The sequence below is a fragment of the Canis lupus genome, chromosome 4 (genome assembly GCF_003254725.2).
Source record: "Canis lupus dingo isolate Sandy chromosome 4, ASM325472v2, whole genome shotgun sequence".
Lineage (NCBI taxonomy): Eukaryota > Metazoa > Chordata > Mammalia > Carnivora > Canidae > Canis > Canis lupus.
Genome location: NC_064246.1, coordinates 8068553 through 8089546, shown reverse-complemented (window position 1 = coordinate 8089546; position 20994 = coordinate 8068553). Strand labels below are relative to the sequence as shown.

Sequence of the window (20994 nt, the reverse complement as noted above, 5' to 3'; positions counted from 1 at the left end):
CTTGGCATTATATTTAAGAGATATTATAAAAGATGACCAACAAGACAAAAATATTGAAGGTGAGGAGAAAGGACACTCATGTTCTTTGCACATGTGGACATCAAATGTGGTATATCTGGGGGAAAAATTGTCATTTATCCCTCCTTGAATTGTTATGACCTTTGTTTTCCTAAACCACCCACCCTGGGAGAACAAATAAGAGAGTAGATAACAAAAGCAATGCTTGGTTCAGACTCCATATTCATCAGAGTCATGGAGACCTAGTGACCGGTCTAGATACTGTATTTTGGCCAAGTAACCTATAAGTTCTGATTGGCTCCATTTGAGTTTTCTTGGTGTTTTACTACTAGATTTGTTGCTCTGTGTTCCATCTTAGACTTACCTAAGTCTGCCCAGTCCGGTGATCTGTGTGTGACTCCTTCCACAACTTCCATCAAGCTCTCTCTGCACCTGGATTATGACTTTATCAGCCTCTGAGAAAGCATTACCACATTCTTAAATTCCCTTGTAATTTCTCTGGGTTTTTTTTCGGAAGGTGTTTGAGTGGCATGGTAAAGTCATACCCAAAACACCCCTTGCTTCAGTAATCAATTTGTGCCCTAAGTATGTAAATTCCATTCTTCTCAGAATAGATTTCCTACTTTCCATATGTTACATTTGTTGGCTTTTTAGTTTTTGATGAGTCTTACACTTTATGCAAATTGACCTGATGTGCCAGGCAAGTATATAGATTAGGCTCCTTTGGACCCTGGCTTAAAGTAACAAGTTACTTTAATACAATATTCCTGGAGATAAGGGTATTTTGTTGTTGTTTTACATCTGAGAAAACAAATATAACAAGTATAATAAGAATAAGTGATTTGCTTTAGGGGTGCCTGTGTGGCTTAGTTGGTTAAATGTCTGCCTTTGGCTCAGGTCATGATCCTGGGGTCCTGGGATAGAGCCCTGCATTGGGCTTCCTGCTCCATGAGGAGTCTGCTTCTCCCTCTCTCTCTCCCCCTGCTTGTGCTCTCTCTCTCAAATAATTTAAAAAAATAAAATCTTTAAAAAAAAAAAGAATAAATGATTTGCTTTATATAACCAAATGACTAAGGTTTATCAATTATAAGCTTGGCTATACAACACTGTCTCTCCCCACCCCCACTCCATAACTCTGAGCATAATCTCTTGCACTGTAGTGTGCCGATAAATGCTTAACAATCAGTTCTTGGTGAGAATATGGGTGTGATTTGTAGCATTTCGCAGTTTTTGTGGTGGAAATACTTCCAACATGGCTGATTTCAAGCTACCAAAGTGATGTCACTGAGCTAGGAACCAGAGATAGATGGGTACAATTAGCTCCTGCAAACTCCAGCACACCTTTGCCTAGCATCTAGTGTGAGCTTAGAATTTCCTTTTTCCTCCTTGAGCATTTGTCATGACAAATAACCAGTTACAAAGATGTTTCTTGTTAGTGTATCTGCTTTTGAGAGTCTTGCTTTTGACGCTAAAAGCCTATGTTGGGGAGGCATATACATTGCTAGTTTTGGGTTAATTATCTCCCAGAGACAAAAATTATTAATTTAGGTACAGGAAGTAAAACTTTGCCCAGTTTTTCAAATATCTAGTAAGACAATAGGTGGAAGAATATGACTGCCTTTGACAACGTTTAGATTCAAGCAGGAGAGGGGATAGATATTACTATCAGGTGGCCACAGGCCAGGCCTATATGATAGCTCACTCTCTGGATTAGGAGTTCAGAGGCTTGGGTTCTAGTCTCAGTTCTGCTGTCAACTATCTGTGAGACTTTATATGCTAAAGTCTGCTGAGTGTTAGTGTCTTCATCTGAAAGATGAGACAGTTGGGCCAGATGTGTAAAGTCCCTTACAACTCTATAATTCAAATTATACAAAATAACATAGAAAATAATAATGAGGGATGCCTGGGTGGCTCAGCGGTTGAGCGTCTGCCTTCGGCTCAGGATGTGATCGTGGGATCGAGTTCCACATCAGGCTCCTTGCATGGAGCCTGCTTCTCCCTCTGCCTACGTCTCTGCCTTTCTCTGTGTCTCTCATGAATAAATACATAAAAATAAAAATAAAAATAAAATAATAATGAGATGAGGTTAAAATTTAGAACCATAAAAGTTATATCAAAATTATAATTAAGGTATATATCCAAAATGATTGATAACAGGAACACAAAGAGCTATTTGCACACCCATGTTCATAGAAACATTATTCATAATAGCCAAAAGGTAGAGGCAAGCCAAGTGTCCACAGACAGATGAATGGATCAACAAAATGTGGTCTATACATACAAATAATATTATTCAGATTTAAGAAAGAAAGAAGGAAATTCTGATATATGCTACACACAGATGTATCTTAAGGACATCATGATAAATGTAGTAAACCAGTCACAAAAGGACAAATACTGTATGATCTTACTTACAGTATTATGATCTAATGCACCTAGAGTAGTCAAATTCATAGAAAGTAGAAGATACTGGCTGTCAGGGGCTGGAGGAGGGAAAAATGGGGAGTTGTGGTGTAATGGGCCTGAAAAAATTCTGGAGATAGGTTGCATAACAATGAACTGTATACTTAAAGATGGATAATTGGTAAATTTTGTTATGTACACTTTGCCACAATTTAAACATAGAAGTAACAGAAATATCATGAGGAAAGTTTGCAAAAGTTTGGCAGTGATCCTGGGGCGTTGCCAAATCTGGTTCCAGAAATAGCTCTTGGTAGGTGATGGTAGGGCTTCATAACAAAGTCATGAGGATAAATTAACTTCCTGGGGATTTCCAGTGAAGTTGTTAGGAGACTCTATTTATATGTGACGACTAAACATAATATTCTGAATTTTAAACACTGTAGACGTGCTGAGGTGAAGATCAACTAAAATTTAAACATTAATTTTCTTTGATTAGACTATACTGAAGAATGACTCAGAGGCAAGCTAAAGTAAAAGACAGAAATCCAGCTGTAATTGGTGGAGCCAGTGGCTCCCTCCGTGTCCTATAATCTGTCTTTTGCCAAATGCTCAAGTGTAGGTATTTAAGCCTCCCTACTGCTCACAAATTCCCTATGCCAGGCAGCCTGGGGTCAGAAAGGATTGGTGCTGGGAGAGGAAGTACTGAACATCTGGCTTTGTCCCTCCCATGCTGCATTCCTCGGTCACCTCTGCTGTAAGAAAATGCTGGATTTTTAAGTAGCATGACATTGTCCTGCATTTTGCTCTTCACTATCTTACAAACTGAAGCATGCAGGTAAGGGGGGGATGTGGGTGACAATTCCCAGTAGTTTGCTATTAGCCTCCTTTGCCATCCAGAAAGGCAAGGATACACTACCGTTTATGGTGATGCAAGGTCAAGACCCTTCCTTTGAATTAAACCTCACTGACTGGAGTTTCACGGTACCTTTTGTGCACAAAGTACATAGTTTTTATTTCCAGTTTTAGTTCTTGAAACTACAGCTAAAGGCAGAAAAAAAAAAAAAAAAGCAACAACACTGTGAAGAGAAGCATTTTTGAACACAGGATTCATCCAGATTTTCATCTTTTCTTAATCTCTTACAGTTGTCCTACTCACACTTAAGTCTACAGCATTTTTTTATTAATAAATTTTTTTTAGCCATTTGCCATTGTTGAATATATCTGAAACTTTCAAAGAAACAGATCTTTTTTTTTCCTTTTCTTTCTTCAAATTTTTATTTAAATTCTAGTGAGTTAACATACAGTGCAATATTGATTTCAGGAGTAGAGTTCAGTGATTCATCACATATATGCAATACCGAGGGCTCATCATAACAAGTGCCCTCCTTAATGCCCATCCCCCATCTAGCCCACCCCCATCCATCTCCCTGCATCAATCAACCCTCCCTTTGTTCTCTATAGTCAAGAGTTTCCTATAGTAAAGAAATAGGTCTTACTTTGGATGAGTATTAATTACTTTTTCTAATGTTCACTTGTATGGTGTAATTATGGAAACAGATCAACTGACATAATAGGTTTGGGAACAAATTCAGCTGAATGATTTACAAAATTCACAATATTTACAAGAATTCAATATTCACAATATTTACAAAATCCACACAATATTCTGTCTGTGGCTGTAACAGAAAGTTGCCTATTAGCCCAGCAGCGAACAGCCAGCCTGCCTGTCTCTTCTCTTTCATACCTGTACTCATGGCCCTGATGACCTGTAATTGTCCCATGGCTTTATTTATTTATTATTATTATTTTAAAAATTTTTTATTTATTTTTTATTTTTTTGTCCCACGGCTTTAAATGCCATTTATACACTGATACCTTCCAGAAATCTATTTTTAGCCTGTATATCTCCCTTGAACTTCAGTCTCCTATATCCAGTGCCCTATTCTACGTTTCCTAGATACCCGTTTAGTAGGCACTTCAAATTGAACGTGTTCAAAGTTAAACTCTTCATTCTGTGCCCCTCTCCCTTCTTTCCCATCTTATAAAATGCAACTCCATTCTTCTAGTTGCTTAGGCTAATAACCTGGCTGTCACACAGCACACTCAACCTGCAAGTATATTCTGTTAACTTTACTTTGGAATTATATCTCAAACCTAACACTTCTCTCGACTCCTGAGAGAATAGTGCAAAGTGCATTTTACCTCTTGTTGAGACCATTACAATAGCGTCCTCATTGGTCTTCCTGCTTCTACCCTCACCCCCTATTGTATATGCTCTCTAGAGTAGACAAAAAGATCCATTCTAAAATGTTGTTAGATCTTGTTATTCTTTTGCTTGAAACCCTTCCGTGAACTTCCTTGTCATTAAAAAAAAAAAAAAAATCTAAGTAACTAATCGTGATCTCTGCGGCTCACTGTGATTTACCTCCCAACCCCCTCCTCTGGATCACATTCCTAATGCTTTTATCCTCCCTGGTATCACTGGGCCACACAGACTCCTTGCTGGTCCTTGAATGCTTAAGCATGCTCTCCCAACTCCAACCCTCTGTCTCAGTACCCCCTCCCCACCCTTTTAAAGATTTTATTTATTTATTTGAGGGAGGGAGTGAGAGCATGAGCTGAGGGAAGGAATAGAGGGGGAGGGAGAAGCAGATTCCCCACTGAGCAGGGATCCTGCCTTGGGACTCAATCCTAGGACTTTGGGATCAAGACCTGAGCTGAAAGCAGACTCTTAACTGACTAAGCCACCCAGGCACCCCACCACAAGGGCCTTTTCACTTTAGGATCTGCCTAGAATGGTATTCCATAGGTATCCATATGGCTTCCTTCTTTATCTCCTTTAGGTCTTTGCTCAAATATCACCCTCTCACCAGCCTGTGGATTTAATTGAGATGATAATGATATTAATACCCACATTTACTGATTCATTAGCTCCCTACCTCTAAAGGCTGAGTCCCAGGTATTTCTGAGTGTGTTCAGAGGCAAGCCTAGTTGTTTTTCTTTCCACTCCAGCTGCCTCTTGGAGGTTAATTTCAGCAATGCACTTGAGAATATTGGTCAACCCTGCTGACCAGCTAGCTCTCTGCTCTCAAGATACCCAAGCCACCCTTTCCCAAACCTTATCTTGGCTTTGAGTTTCCACCCTAGGTACCTAAGCACAAAAAATGCTTCCTACGTCCATCAGTCCAAAAGGAAAAGTCCGTCTGCGGAGCACCTTTCAAATATATCAGGCACGGAGGCTGAGGAGTGTGGATGAATATTCCATGAATATTCACAAATTATTTCAGTATAAGAGAGCTACAGAATTATTGAACTTGGAGCTGGAAAAGTACCTAAAGACCATCTAAAAATAAATTAAAACATTGTGAATGCTTTTAATAAAGTTGTGTCAGATTGTCAATGAACTTACTGTAAAATATCAAGTCACTTCCATGCACAATAAAGCAATGCCTCCCTGCTATTTCTAGGACAGATGTAAAATCCTCAGCTAATCAGTAAAGCCATCCATCAAGTAGTTCCCTTTATGTATGTCTGTACTTACCACTATCTCCTTCTTCCATTTTCTCTTCCTTTGCTCATATTTCAAGTGTTTTCTTCTGCATTCCACAGTCTTTTTTTTTTTTTTTAATTTATTCATGAGAGACACACAGAGAGAGGCAGAGACACAGGCAGAGGGAGAAGCAGGCTCCATGCAGGGAGCCTGACTTGGGATTCGATCCAGGGTCTCCAGGATCAGGCCCTGGGCTGAAGGCGGCGCTAAACCCGGGCTGCCCTGCATTCCACAGTCTTAAGTGAAGTTTAAGCTAATTCATTTTTGAAGAATGCCTTGTGCATTGTCTTATTTTACTTAGCTAGAATGTTTTTTAAGTGTGTGTACCATGCTTATTTCTTCTATTAGCTCCCCTAACAGTTCTATGCACAGTAGATGGTTAAAATAAATTTTTTACATGAGTAAATTATCAAAAAATGTCACCAATAAACCCACTATGAAATGTGTTCCTTTCCAACAAATCCTTCGTTAGTTCATTTCATTCATTCATCAGCGAAATGTTTGCTGTTGTGGGAGATTGAATAAGGGGTTGAAGGGAAAACCTGAAGGTATTTCCTTTGTTTCTTTTTATTATTATTATTATTTATTTCCTTTGCTTCTGTTGACCAACTGGGTGAATGTTTGTACCATTTAGTGAGAGGGGATGACTAAGAGAGGGTGAAGCTGGAGGGCACTTGCGAATTCAGATTCATTAGAGGTATTTCAAGCATCTCATGACAAGTAAGGTACACAATCTTTAGACTGTTGGTATTAAGGAATAAAGACAAAAACAGTATTGATAAGAGAGAGGAGAGGAAGGGAAAATGATGAAAAAAAATATTGACAGTCTGAGTACATTTTGTTTTCCTTTTTTGTTTGTTTGTTTGGTTTTTTTGTAAAATGATTATGTGGCAGCTAGAAAAGACTTGGTCTGAGTATTTTGTTATAGAGCATCCTACAGGTACCAGAGATTCTCTAGTACTCCCTGAGAGCCTAGCTCTGGAGCAGAGCTGACTTGCTGTCCCAGTAATGTCCATAAGTATCCTTCCATTTGTACATCACATCCATACCATTTCCGTCTCAGAATTTCTCAGTGGAATTGAAAGCCGTGGAATAGATGCAATCACCTAGGGAGGGAGTACATACAGAGAGGCCCATGGTAGAGTCTAAATTTACTAGAAATGTTAGAGATCAAGTAGAGGTCGAAGACTAGCAAAGGTAAAAAAATAATTATCAATAAGTAGAAGGAAAACCAAAATACTGTCATACCTTGAAAGTTGAGAGTGGAGAGTCTTTCCAGAAGTGAGTGATCAGCTGTATCTAAAGTTGTTGTTTGGGACTTAATTAGTTCTCTTGTGCAGTGTATTAAGTAGAATCGAGTTCCAACCCAAGGCCACAATACAGAAAAGGAATAAATAGGTTTACGTACAAAAGGGTTTAGATTAATGAGATATGGAGACCATTGCAATGAACATTAATAAGCTGTTATAATAAGAGTTATATGTTCCTTTATTTTAAAAATTCTGGTAAAATATACTAAGAACATAAAATTCACCATCTTCACCATTTTTAAGTGTACAATTCCCTTGTATTAAGTACATTCCCATCATTGTGCAACCATTACCACCATCCACTTCCAGAACTCTTTATTTTGCAAAACTGGAACTCTGTACCCATTAACCAATGACTCTCTCATTCCCTCTCCCCTACTTCCAGCCCCACTCTATGTATCTTTTTATAAATGGAGCCATACAATATTTGTCCTTCTGTGACTGGCATATTTCACTTAGCATGATGCCCTCAAGGTTTATCCGTGTTGCAGCATGTCTGAATTTCCTTCATTTTTAAGCCTGAATAATTATCTATTTTGTGTACAAAACATGTTTTCTTTATCCCTATATCAGTCAACAGACATTTGGATTGCTTCCACCTTTTCTGAATAATGGTGTCATGGACATGGGTGTACAAATATTTCTTTGAGACTTTTCTTTTTCTTTTTTTAAAAAAATATTTTATTTATTCATGAGAGACACAGAGAGAGAGAGGCAGAGACATAGGCAGAGGCAGAGGGAGAAGCAGGCTCCATGCAGGAAGCCCAATGCAGGACTTGATCCCTGGTCTCCAGGATCACGCCCTGGGCTGAAGGTAACAACCACTGAGCCACCCAGGTGTCCCAAGACTTTGCTTTTCATTCTTTTGGGCATATACCCAGGAGTGGATTGCTGGATCATATATTCTAATTTTTAATTTTTTGAGCAACTGTTTCTACAGTGGTTGCACAATTTTACATTTCTATCAACAATACACAAAGACTTCAATTTCCCCACATTTTTGCCAGTACTTGCTTTCCATTTTTTGATAGTAGCCATCCTAATGGGCATGAAGTAGTATCTCATTGTGGTTTTGATTTGCATATCCCCAATGATTAGTGATATTAAGCATCTTTTCATGTGTTTACAGCCTTTTTTATATCTTCCCTGAAGAAATGTCTCTTCAAGTCTATTGCCTACTTTTTAATTGGTTGTTTGGGTTTTTTATTGGTGAATTATAGAAGATTTTATATATCCTGGATATTAACCCCTTATTAGATGTAGATTTATGAATATTTTCTTCTATGCCATAGGTTGTTGTCTTTCCACTCTGTTACTTATGTCCTGTGATGCACAGAGTTTTTTTGGGTTTTTTACCATGTACCACATGGAACTCTCCATTCCCCCTGACCAGATATATTGATAAATAATTTAGCAGTTTTTAAATTTTGATATAGAAGAGTCATATATTCTTAAAATTGATTAATCCCATCTCAGTTCAGTGAGATTGGATTATGAATGGATTATGAATCAAACAACCAAAAAAAAAAAAAGAATATTAGGTTCTTTTTCACATTTTACTCAGAATGAATTTGATGATAGCTCTGAACACAATAGTTTATTGATCATCTCTAATTCTTTTTTTTTTAAAGCAGATTTTTAAATATTTATTTATTTATTTATTTATTTATGATAGTCACAGATAGAGAGAGAGAGAGAGAGAGGCAGAGACACAGGCAGAGAGAGAAGCAGGCTCCATGCAGGGAGACAGACGTGGGACTTGATCCCAGGTCTCCAGGATCAGGCCCTGGGCTGCAGGCGGCGCTAAACCGCTGAGCCACCCGGGCTGCCCATACTAGTCATATATTAAGATGGATTCACTTTGGTGTCTCAGATTCTAATACACAGTATTGTCTACATTGCTTTGATAAAGAAAGCTATTAACCACATCTACCGACAACCCCCATTAGAACTTAGTGGCTTGCTGATGGCTACCAATGTCGAGTTTTCTATTAAAAGTAGTCCTACACAGGACTTCTGGGGAAGATGGCAGAGTAGGGGTATTATAAACTCACTTTGTCCCATACAGACACCTAGATAACACCCATATAAGTGTGAGTGAGCCAGAACATAGAGAAGAAGCCACATCAAAAACAGAAGGAAGGGTGGAAACACGGATGGGAACAAAGCTGACCTACAAGAATGTCTGTGGGAGGGAGGAACACTGCAAACAGGGAGAAGAAAGAGGAGTGGACCCCACACTGGGCATCCTAGGCACAAGAGATCTGCACTGGAAAGATAAATCCCCATAACATTGGCTTTCAAAACCAGAGGGGCTTATTGTTATGAGTTTTTACAATCAGTGGGACTTAATATCTGGAATTTAAAAAATCAGTGGCTTGGCACTAGGATAGGTGGAGGTTAATAAGAAACTGAGTCCCGGCCCTTAAAGAGATAGCACAACAAGTAGTCCTGCTGAGATACCGCATAGAAGCAGTGGTAAATTGCCTGGTGTATACAGTAAGATTTATCTACTAATCTCAGAACATGTGCTGTAGGGTTAGAGATCTTTAGGAGATTTTGTCAAGAACAAAAGAGCTGGGAAGCACCATTTCCTTCTTCCACCCTCCAGGATAGATGCAGACCAGCACCAACATTCTCCACCTGGCTTGCTAACACCATGCACCCCACCCTTTCTAATGTGTCCTTAGCAGGAATCCACCTAAGACTGGAATCGTGCAAGCATCCCTGATAGGGGCCAGCACCATCTTAAAGTGACTCTTGCCCTGTAAAGAAGGGAAGGTAACCATATACACCATTTCCACTGTGACCAAGCCGTTTGCAGGGGGCAGACATCTGGTCTGATTACAGGCCTTGCCCACCAACAAAGCTTCTCAGGGGATGACACAGGGAAAATACCCTGCATTCTGGTGCTACCCCAGCTCTGGCAAATGCCTAGTCTGACTCAACTCAAGCCCAAGGCAAACCCAGACTGGCCTACTAGCAACACATGGACCAAATCCTGCCCACAACAGGCAAAGAGAGCCATTGCAGATAACTGGACTGAAGGCAAATGAGGCTCAGCCAGAACAGTAGGGTGCATGCAACACATATAAGAGATACCCATGAAATACCAAGTTCTCTTGAACAGACAACACTGAATTACAGGGCACCACAGGACCTCTATTCATAGGGCCCCTTCTTTCTTCCTTCCTCTCTTTCTTTATTTCTCTTTCTCTCTTTTTTCTTGGCCACTACTTTCAAGATCAGGAGATATCGCTGATTTTCCTGACACATAGAAACAGACACAGAGAGTTAGACAAAATGAAGACACAGAGGAATATGTCACAAATGAAAAAAACAGGACAAAATCACTGCAAGAGAGCTAAATGAAACAGAACTGAGTAATATGTCTGATAGCGAATTTAAAGTAATCATCATAAAGTTACTTACTGAACTTGAGAAAGAGTGGAGGATCTCAGTAAAACCTCCCAAAAAGAGACAGAAAGCCTAAAAAAGAACCAATCAGAGATGAAGAATTCAATACCTGAAACTAAAAATATACTAGAGAGAATAAATAGTAGAGTAAATGAAGCAGAAGAATGGATCAGCAGCCTGGAAAATAGAATAATAGAAAGCAGTCAAGTGGAAAAAAAGAAGAAGAAGAAGAAGAAGAAGAAGAAGAAGAAGAAGAAGAAGAAGAAGAAGAAGAAGAAATAGAAGAAGAAGAAGAAGAAGAAGAAGAAGAAGAAGAAGAAGAAGAAGAAATAATCAAGCAGAATAGGGAAAAGAGAAAAGATTAATAAAGAATGAGAATAGGAACATTAAGGGAACTCAGTGACACCATCAAGCATAACAACATTCGCATTATAGGAATCCTAGAAGAAGGGAGAGAAAAGGGGGCAGAAAATTTATTTAAAGAAATAATAGTTGAAAACTTCTCTAATCTGGAGTAAGAAACAGAAATTGAGATCCACACCAAGGAGGTCCACACCAAGACACATAGTAATTAAAATGGCAAAAAGTAGTGACCAAGGGAGAATTTTAAAAATAGCAATAGATAAGAAAACAGTTACATACAAGGGAAACCCCCATAAGACTATCAGCTAATCTAATAGCAGAATCTTTGCAGGCCAGAAGGGAGTGGCATGATGTATTCAAACTGCTGTAAGAAAAAGACCTGCAGCTAGAAAATTCTCTATCCAGTATGGCTATCATTCAGGATAGAAGGAGAGATAAGAGTTTCCCACAGAAACAAAAGTTAAAGGAATTCATCACCACTAAACTAGCCTTGTAAGAAATGTTAAAGGGGATTATTTGAATGGAAAGGAAAGACTATAATCTGGAGTAAGAAAAGTATGGAACACAAAAGCAATAAAATTAAGTACATCATAAAAATCAGTAAAGGGATTCACAAATAAAAGGATGCGAAGTTTAACTCTATATACCTAAAACATACCCATAAGTGGGAGAAAAGCAAAAATCTAGTGCTCTCAGGATGAGTTCAAACTTAAGCAACCACCAACTTATTAGAGACTGTTAATATACATAAGATGTTATATATAAGCTTAACTTAATATAAACAAATTAAAACACTAGTAATAGATATGTAAAAAGTAAAGAAAAAGATTCTAAGCATATCACCAAGGAAGGCCACCAAACCACAAAAGAAGAGAGGAACAGATAACTACAAAAACAACCATAAAACAAGTAACAAAATGGCAATATGTACATATCTATCAATAATTACTTTGAACGTAAACAGATATATGCTGCAATCAAAAGACATAGGGTGGTGACAGAATGGATAAGAAAGCAAGACCCATCTATATGCTACCTACAAGAGATTCATTTTAAACTTAAAGACAAATGCAGATTGAGGGCCACCTGGGAGGCTCAGTCAGTTAAGTGCCTTCAGCTCAGGTCATGATCCCAGGGTCCTGGGATTGAATCCTACATTGGCTTCCTGCTCAGCGAGGAGCCTGTTCTCCCTCTCCTCCCCACTCATGCTCTCTCTCTTGCTATCTCTGTTACTATTTATAAATAAATAAATAAATAAATAATAAAATCCCTAAAAAATGTAGATTGAGAGTAAAGAGATGGAAGAACATTTATCATGCAAATAGGAGCGAAAAGAAAGCTGAAGTAGCAATACTTATATTGAACAAAATAGACTTTAAAACAAAGACTGTAACAAGAGACAAAGAAGAACACTACACAGTCATAAAGGAAACCATTCAACAAGAAGATATAACAATTTTAAATATTTATGTACTCAACATGGGAGTACCCAAATACACAGAGCAGTTAATAACAAACATAAAGGAAGTAATCTATAGTAAATACAATAATAGTAGAAGACTTTAACATCCCAGTTACAACAAAGAATAGGGCAGCCTGGATGGCTCAGCAGTTTAGTGCTGCCTTCAGCCCAGGGCATGGTCCTGGAGATCCCGGATGGAGTCCCACGTTGGGCTCCCTGCATGGAGCCTGCTTCTCCCTCTGCTTGTGTCTCCGCCTCTCTCTCTCTCTGTGTCTCTCATGAATAAATAAATAAAATCTTAAAAAAAAAAAAAAACAATGAATAGGTTATCCAAGCTGAAAATCAACAAGGAAACAGTAGCTTTAAATGACACATTGGACCAGATGGATCTAACAGATGTAATCAGAAGGTTCCATCCTAAAACAGCAAAATACATTCTTTTAAAGTGCACATGGAACTTTCTCCAGAACACGTTAGACCACAAAACAAGTCTTAACCAATTCTGAAAGACTGAAGTCATGCCATGCATCTTTTCTGACCACAATGTTATGAAACTAGATATTAACCACATGAAAAAATCTGGAAAGAGCACAAATACATGGAGGTTAAATAATATTCTACTAAACAATGTCTCGAACAAGACATCAAGGGGGAAAATTTAAAAAATATATGGAAACAAATGAAAGTGAAAACAGTGGTCTAAAATCTTTGGGATAAAAAAAAAATCTTTGGGATGCAGCAAAAGCAGTTATAAGAGGGAAGTTTATAGCAATATAGGCCTTCCTCAAGAAGCAAGAAAAATCTCAAATAAACAACCTAAACTTGCACCTAAAGGAACTAGAAAAAAAATAAAAAGATCAAAACCTAAAGCCAGTAGAAGGAAAGAAATAGAGAATATTAGAAATAAATGAAATAGATACTTAAAAACAATAGAGCAGATTAATGAAACCAGGAGCTGCTTCTTTGAGAGATTAACAAAATTGATGAATCTTAGGACAGACTCACCAAAAATAAAATAAAATAAATAAAAATAAAGAAGAGAAAGAGAGGATACAAATAAAATTAGAAATGAAAGGGGAGAGAGCAATAGACACCACAGAAATACAAAGAATTATAAGAGAATATTATAAAAATTATATGCCAACAAATTAGACAACCTGAAAGAAATGGATGAATTCCTAGGAACATATAACATGACAAAAATGAAGCAGGAAGAAACATAAAATTTGAACAGACCAATTACCAGCATGAAATTGAATCAGTAATCAAAAAACTCCCAACAAACAAAAGTCCAGGACCAGATGGCTCACAGGTGAATTCTACCAAACATTAAGGAAGAGTTAATATCTATTCTTCTCAATCTATTCCAAAAAATAGAAAAGGAAGGAAAACTTCCAAATTCATCCTGTGAGGCCAGCATTACCCTGATACTCAAACCAAATAAAGACACTACAAAAACAGAAGATTACAGGGCAATATCTCTGATGAATATAGATGCAAAAATCCTTGACAAAATATTAGCAGACCAAATCCAACAACACATTAAAAATACCATTCACCATGATCAGGTGGGATTTATTCTCAAGATGCAAGGGTGGTTCAATATTTGCAAATCAATCAACATGATGCATCTTGTCAATAAGAGTATAAAAACCATACAATCATTTCAATAGATGCAGAAAAACCATCTGACAAAGTACAACATCCATTCATGATAAAAATCTTCAACAAAGTAGGTTTAGAGGGACAATACCTCAACATAATAGGCTTATATGAAAAACCCACAGCTAAAAAACTGAAAGCTTTTCTCCTTAGATCAAGAATAAGACAAGGATGTCCTGTCTCACCACTTTTATTCAACATAGTACTGGAATTCCTAGCCACAGCAATCAGACAAGAAAAAGAAATAAAAGGCATCCAAATTGGCAAGGAAGTAGTAAAACTTTCACTATTTGCAGGTCACATGTGGAAAACCATATGGTATGTGGAAAACCATAAAGACTCCATCAGAAAACTACTAGAACTCATAAATGAATTCAGTAAGGTAACAGGATTCAAAATCAATATACAGAAGTCTCTTGCATTTCTAAATAATCCTATTTACAATTCTACCAAAAAAACCCTCCAACAACCTAGGAATAAACCTAACCAAGGAGGTGAGAGATCTGTACTCTGAAAACTATTAAAACATTGATGAATGAAATTGAAGTTGACAGAAGCAAATAGAAAGATATTCCATGCTTATGAATTGGGAAAACAAATATTGTTAAAATCTCTGTATTATGCAAATAAATCTAGAGATTCAATGCAATCCCAATAAAAATATCAACAGCATTTTTCACAGAGCTAGAACAAATAATCCTAAAATGTGTATGGAACCACAAAAAACCCCCAAGTAGCCAAAGCAATCTTGAGAAAGAAGAACAAAACTGGAAGTATCACAATTCCAGATTTTAAGTTATATTACAAAGCTGTAGTAATCAAAACAGTTTTTGTGCCATATAGAATTGGCACAAAAATAGACACATACATCAATGGAACTGAACAGAAAGCCCAGAAATAAACCCACAATTATATGGTCAATTAATCTTTGACAAAGGAGGCAAGAATATGCAATGGGAAAAAGTTTCTTCAACAAATAATGTTGAGAAAAGTGGACAGCTACATGAAAAAGAATGAGCCACTTTCCTACACCATATACAAAATAAATTTATTATTTTATTTTATTATTATTATTTTTTAAATAGTCTCAATGCCCAACATGGGGCTTGAACTCAAGACCCTGAGATCAAGAGTCACATGCTCTACCGACTGAGCCAGCCAGGCGCCCCACAAAAATAAATTCAAAGTACATTAAAGACCAAATATGAGGGATGCCTGGGTGGCTCAGTGGTTGAGTGCCTGCCTTCAGCCCAGGACATGATCCTGGGGTCCCAGGATCGAGTCCCACATCAGGCTCCCTGCATGGAGCCTGTTTCTCTCTCTGCCTGTGTTTCTGCCTCTCTCTGTGTGTCTCTCATGAATAAGTAAATAAAATCTTTAAAAAAAAAAAAAAGACCAAATGTGAGACCTGAAACCATAAAAATCCTAAAAGAGAGCAGAGGTAGTGATTTTTCTGACATTGGCTGTTGCAACATTTTTCTAGATATGTCTCCTAAGTGAAGGGAAACAAAAGCAAATATAAATGATTGGGACTACAAAATAGAAAACTTCTGCACAGCAAAAGAAACAATCAAGAAAACAGACAACCTATTGAATGAGAGAAGATATTTCCAAATTATATATCTAATAAAGACTTAGTACCCAAACTATATAAAGAACTCATACAACTCAACACTAAAAAACACAAATAATCTAATTAAAAATGGGTAGAAGACATGAACACACATTTCTCCAGAGAAGACAAACAGATGGCCAATAGACACATGTAAAGATGTTCAACATCATTAATCACAGGGAAATGCGAATCAAAACCACAATAAGATATCACCTCACAACTGTCAAAATGAGTTAAATAAAAACACAGGAAACAACAAGTGTTGGCAAAGATGTGCAGAAAAAAAAAAGGTATCTTTGTGTACTGTTGGTGGGAATGCAAACTGGTTCAGCTACTGTGGAAAACAATATGGAAATTCTTCAAAAAATTAAAAATAGAATTACCATATGATCCAGTAATTCCACTACTAGGTATTTATCCAAGGAATATGAAAACAGTAATTCAAAAAGCTATGTGCACCCCAATGTTTATTGCAGGATTATTTACAATAGTCAAATTATGGAAACAGTCCAAGTATCCATTGATACATGAATGGATGAAGAAGTAGTATAGACATATATACAATGGAATATTAGCCATAAAGAACAAAATCTTGCTCTTTGCAAACAACATGGATTGATCTAGAGAGTATAATGCTAAGTGTTATACTACTTTCAGGTATATAGTTGTCAGTCAGAGAAAGACAAATACCATATGATTTCAGTCATATGTGGAATTTAAGAAGCAAAACAAACAATTAAAAAAAAAAAGACAAAAAACCTCCTCAGACTCTTAACAATAGAGGACAAATTGGTGGTCACCAGAGGCAAAGTGGGTGGGGAGATGGGTAAAATAGGTGGAAGGGATTAAGAGTACATTTATTGTGATGAGCACTGAGTAACGTATAGAATTGCTGAATTGTTGAATCATTAAACTATATACCTGAAAGTAGTATAACACTATGTTAACGATACTGGAATTAAGAAAATAAAAAAATAAATAATTCTTAGAGTAGTCCAACACAGGAATAATTTTATAGATTAATAATATAAATTAATGTAATATAAAATAATAATATAGATCAATAAATTTAATAATTTAGGGCGAATTTTCTAATCCTGTCAAATTTTATCACACTGGAGATGGCTGGGTTGCTCAGTGGTTAAGTGTCTGCCTTCGCTCAGGGCGTGATCCTGGAGCCCCGGGATTGAGTCCCACGTTGGGCTCCCTACAGGGAGTCTTCTTCTCTCTCTGCCTATGTCTCTGCGTCTCTCATGAATAAATAAATTTTTAAAATCTTTAAAAAATTTTATCACACTAGTAAAACCAAGAAACTAGACACTCTGATATTCCTTCTACTTATAAAACTAGTGAGAAGTGTCACAGCAGAAATCAAACTCTATAAATTCCATGTAGCTATTATGCTACATTGGTAACTCTATGGACAAAGCTATGGGAGCTGCCATCTCTGTTACAGGGTCAGAGAAGTTTCCAGAACACGCACTCTATAAATAAAGTGGAAATGGATCTTTTCCAGTGGAAAAATTGCACTAGGATTATGACTTACACACATTGTGCTAGCTCTTTCCAAAACTATGATTTGATTCCTTATCAAGGTGGCTAGTTTAAAATGGTTAAATATTTGTATCAAATAGTTAGATTCAGTTACTCCAGCAATTGAGCTGTTCAAACAAGAGCAAGCAGTAAGTGTTCTTGATTTTTTTTTAACCACATTCCAAAATTAGTATCTACATTCTGTAACTGCTCATAGTCTGATATAGCTAAATGTGGTGGAGGTGGAAAAGAGACAGGCTAGAAACTGGACTTAACTTCATGCCCTGAGCTATGCATTTGCTACAGTTCAACAAGCTCCCAGCCTGGCGAAGCAACAGAGTGGGGGACAACGTGTTTGGGAGGCCATATAACAGGGTAGGAAGACTATAATAAACCCTGAAACATCCAAGTTCAAATCCTGACTTGATCAATTGCTTGGAATATGAACTTGGGCAAGTTACTGAGCCTTTCTAAACATAGTTTCTCATAAGTAAAATGAGGATTCGTTGTTTCCTTAGCCAACACAACAGAGGTTTACTGTGAACAGGAAGATCTTGGGTAAATTCACTTTTCCTCAGACAAATTTGTGTCTAGAGTCCCACTCCCAGGATGGATACCTGGCCAATCTGTATTTTAAATCTTCCAAGGACAGTACATTTAAGTTAAATATGAAACCTGGTGCTATATAATCTTTCTGTTTAAGTGATTCATGGACATTTTTTCCAAACCTTTTACTGTGGGTTTTTAATGTTGAAAAGAGTGTAGAATATTAGCTTCTCTAATGGACTTTTGAGTCCATCTGACACAGCTTCAAGTACCAATACCAGTGTATTAAATAAAGTGAGTTGCCTTCACCTGATTTGAGAACAATTTTAATTTCTAGTGCCTTAATGCAATAAAAGCACCAGCATCTTTGCTGGGCCCTGGGTACATGTAATACCAAGATACATATGGCCCCTAGTCTCCTGTGGAATAATAATAACACTTACCACACAGGCCTCACTACAAAAATGAAAATAATGGTAATAATTGTTACCAGTATTGAGTGCTCTCTGATTTTGTTTTATTTTTGTATATTTTTTATTGGAGTTTGATTTGCCAACATATAGCATAACACCCAGTGCTCATTCTGTCAAGTGTCCCCCTCAGTGCCCATCACCCAGTCACCCCAACCCCTCGCCCACCTCCCCTTCCACCACCCCTTGTTCGTTTCTCAGAGTTAGGAGTCTCTCATGTTCTGTCACCCTCACTGATATTTTCCACTCATTTTCTCTCCTTTCCCCTTTATTCCCTTTCACTATTTTTTATATTCCCCAAATGAATGAGACCATATAATGTTTGTCCTTCTCCGATTGACTTACTTCACTCACCATAATACCCTCCAGTTCTGTCCACGTTGAAGCAAATGGTGGGTATTTGTTGTTTCTAATGGCTGAGTAATATTCCATTGTATGCATAGACCACATCTTCTTTATCCACTCATCTTTCGATGGACACCGAGGCTCCTTCCACAGTTTGGCTATTGTGGACATTGCCACTATAAACATTGGGGTGCAGGTGTCCTGCCGTTTTCAATGTGCTGATTTTAATAATTTTATGAAAATAATTCATTTAACCTCACAATAACCTTATGAATTGGATATTCTAATTACCTTCCTTTAGCAGATGGGGAAACTGAGGCAGCGTGTGGTTAAGTCACTTGTATAAGATGTTTCTAAAAAGCAGGAGAGCTAGGATTTGAACCCGAGAAATCTAACTTCAGAGTCTGTTCTTTTGATTACCTTTAGAGCCCCCTCCAGAGGCCTGGAATCTTTTCAGCTACCCCAGTGCCACACTTAGAAGCATCATCACTTAGTTACGTGTGCTGCTGTTGCCGTCTTAAAAAAAAAAGTTTTTTTTAAGAATTTACTTATATATTCATGAGAGACACAGATTGAGGCAGAGACATAGGCAGAGGGAGAAGCAGGCTTCCTACGGGGAGCCCGATGCGGTACTCGATCCCAGAACCATGGGATCTCACGCCCTGAGTCAAAGGCACAGCTCAACCACTGAGCCACTCAGGTGCCCCGCCATCTTAAAATTTTTAATAATTTTTGAACAAGGGACCCTGCCTGCATTTCCATTTTGCACCAGGCTTTACAAATCACTTAGCTGGTTCCTTACTACCTTATATTATCACAGTCAGAGAAGCTAGGCATTTAAACAAGTTAGATCACACCAGTCATCAACTCCGAAAACACTCTGTAAATTGATATTTTTATTTAGTCAAATGTTTTCTAATCTGCCCTGTGCCGTGAATAATGATGGGCATGGCAACCAAATGAGATTTACCTACCCTTGTGTAGGCCCCAGGTCAACGTGGTGTGCTTTATGACTTCTCAGAATCTCTCATTTCATCTTCCATACAACATTAAAGAGAACTCATTTAGTATCCTTTTACAGATGACAAATTTGCAGCTTAAATGATTTTCCCAAGGTTACCTCACTGTTGAAGCAAAAGCAGGATTAGGTTGCAGGTTTGACTCCCGGATGATGCCTTTCCCAGAACTTTGTATGGCTTCCAATTCTTGGAATGTCAGAGTTAATGCAAATTTCTGAACAAGAGAACTATGGGGAAAATGGATTTGCTGGAAATTATATGTTATACTAATTCTCGTTATCAAGATCCAGGTTTTACTTTTAACTCAGTAACTAGGTCAAAGCCAGAGAGGTTTTTAATGTTGTAAGATATCTACACAAGGAAAATCTCTTATAGTTTATTGAGTAAAATGCATTGAACAGGCTTATTTTCTTAATGAAACAGTCCCTGTTATAGCATCTGAAAGAGCAGATTTGTAGAGAATGGTTCCTAAGTGTGTCTCAAGAAATATCATTATCCTGGAATTGGTAAACAATTATTACCTGGGTGGTTGCTTGTAGGAGTTGGGTGAAAAGGGAGCAGGAGCTTGAGTGTCTCAGAGCACCTTCTCCATGGATTCTTGTCCAGAATGTCTGAAGATGGTGTGAAACGGGAGTCTTGGAGTTAAATTGGAGCCTGTGTCCAAGGACCAAATGTAAGCAGCAGGGTCTTGGGTGAAGTCACTGTTCAGGCAAACTAAGGGACCTATAGTTCCCACTCCAGGATATAGAAAATGGTGGGCAATACATACATGTGCAGAGTACAGGTAACAGCATATAGGTAAATGCAGAACCTGTTGCTCCATAATCTTATCACCTACGAATCAGATAAGGTTTTTTTTTTTTTTTTTTTCTCACAAACTTTTCTTGGGGTTTTTATTGTGGGAAACAGCACAATAGCTCGAGGTATGGACCTTGGCATCAGTCTGACACAGCCTCAAGGACCAGTAGCAGGATTTAATTAAGGTGATGTTAGTGGTCATTGCAGATAAATCTCAATTTCTGATTCTCAACTTACAATAATAAAACTCGTTGGTTACTCATTCCCTGGTCTGACCTTCCTGGTTAGGCAGGTTTCCATGTATGCGGTCATCAGGCCTCATACTCCTCCTGTGTCCCGGTCTCACCCTCCTCTCTAGAGGAGGAGGAAGTCTCTCCACTCAGCCAGCAGATTACAAAAGACAGAGTACGTGGAGGATCATGAGGGAGTTTTTTATGGGTTAGTTCTGGCAGAAGTGTGCATCACTATTCCATAACGTTAGGC

The 20994-nt window shown here is 37.8% G+C and overlaps 1 protein-coding gene and 1 non-coding gene across 2 annotated transcripts in view; both read right to left on the bottom strand.

Annotated features, from left to right (window-relative positions):
* Positions 1-10977: 10977 nt before the first annotated feature.
* LOC125754941 (uncharacterized) overlaps positions 10978-20994 on the bottom strand; it is a 45507-nt gene continuing 35490 nt past the window's right edge. The window contains exon 2 of the transcript XR_007410101.1: positions 10978-12820. The gene's annotated coding sequence lies outside the window, so the exon portion shown is untranslated. The remainder of the gene's footprint in view (positions 12821-20994) is intronic.
* Positions 15277-15349, bottom strand: TRNAK-CUU (transfer RNA lysine (anticodon CUU)). The gene has a single exon. It is a non-coding gene; the product is annotated as a tRNA-Lys (tRNA).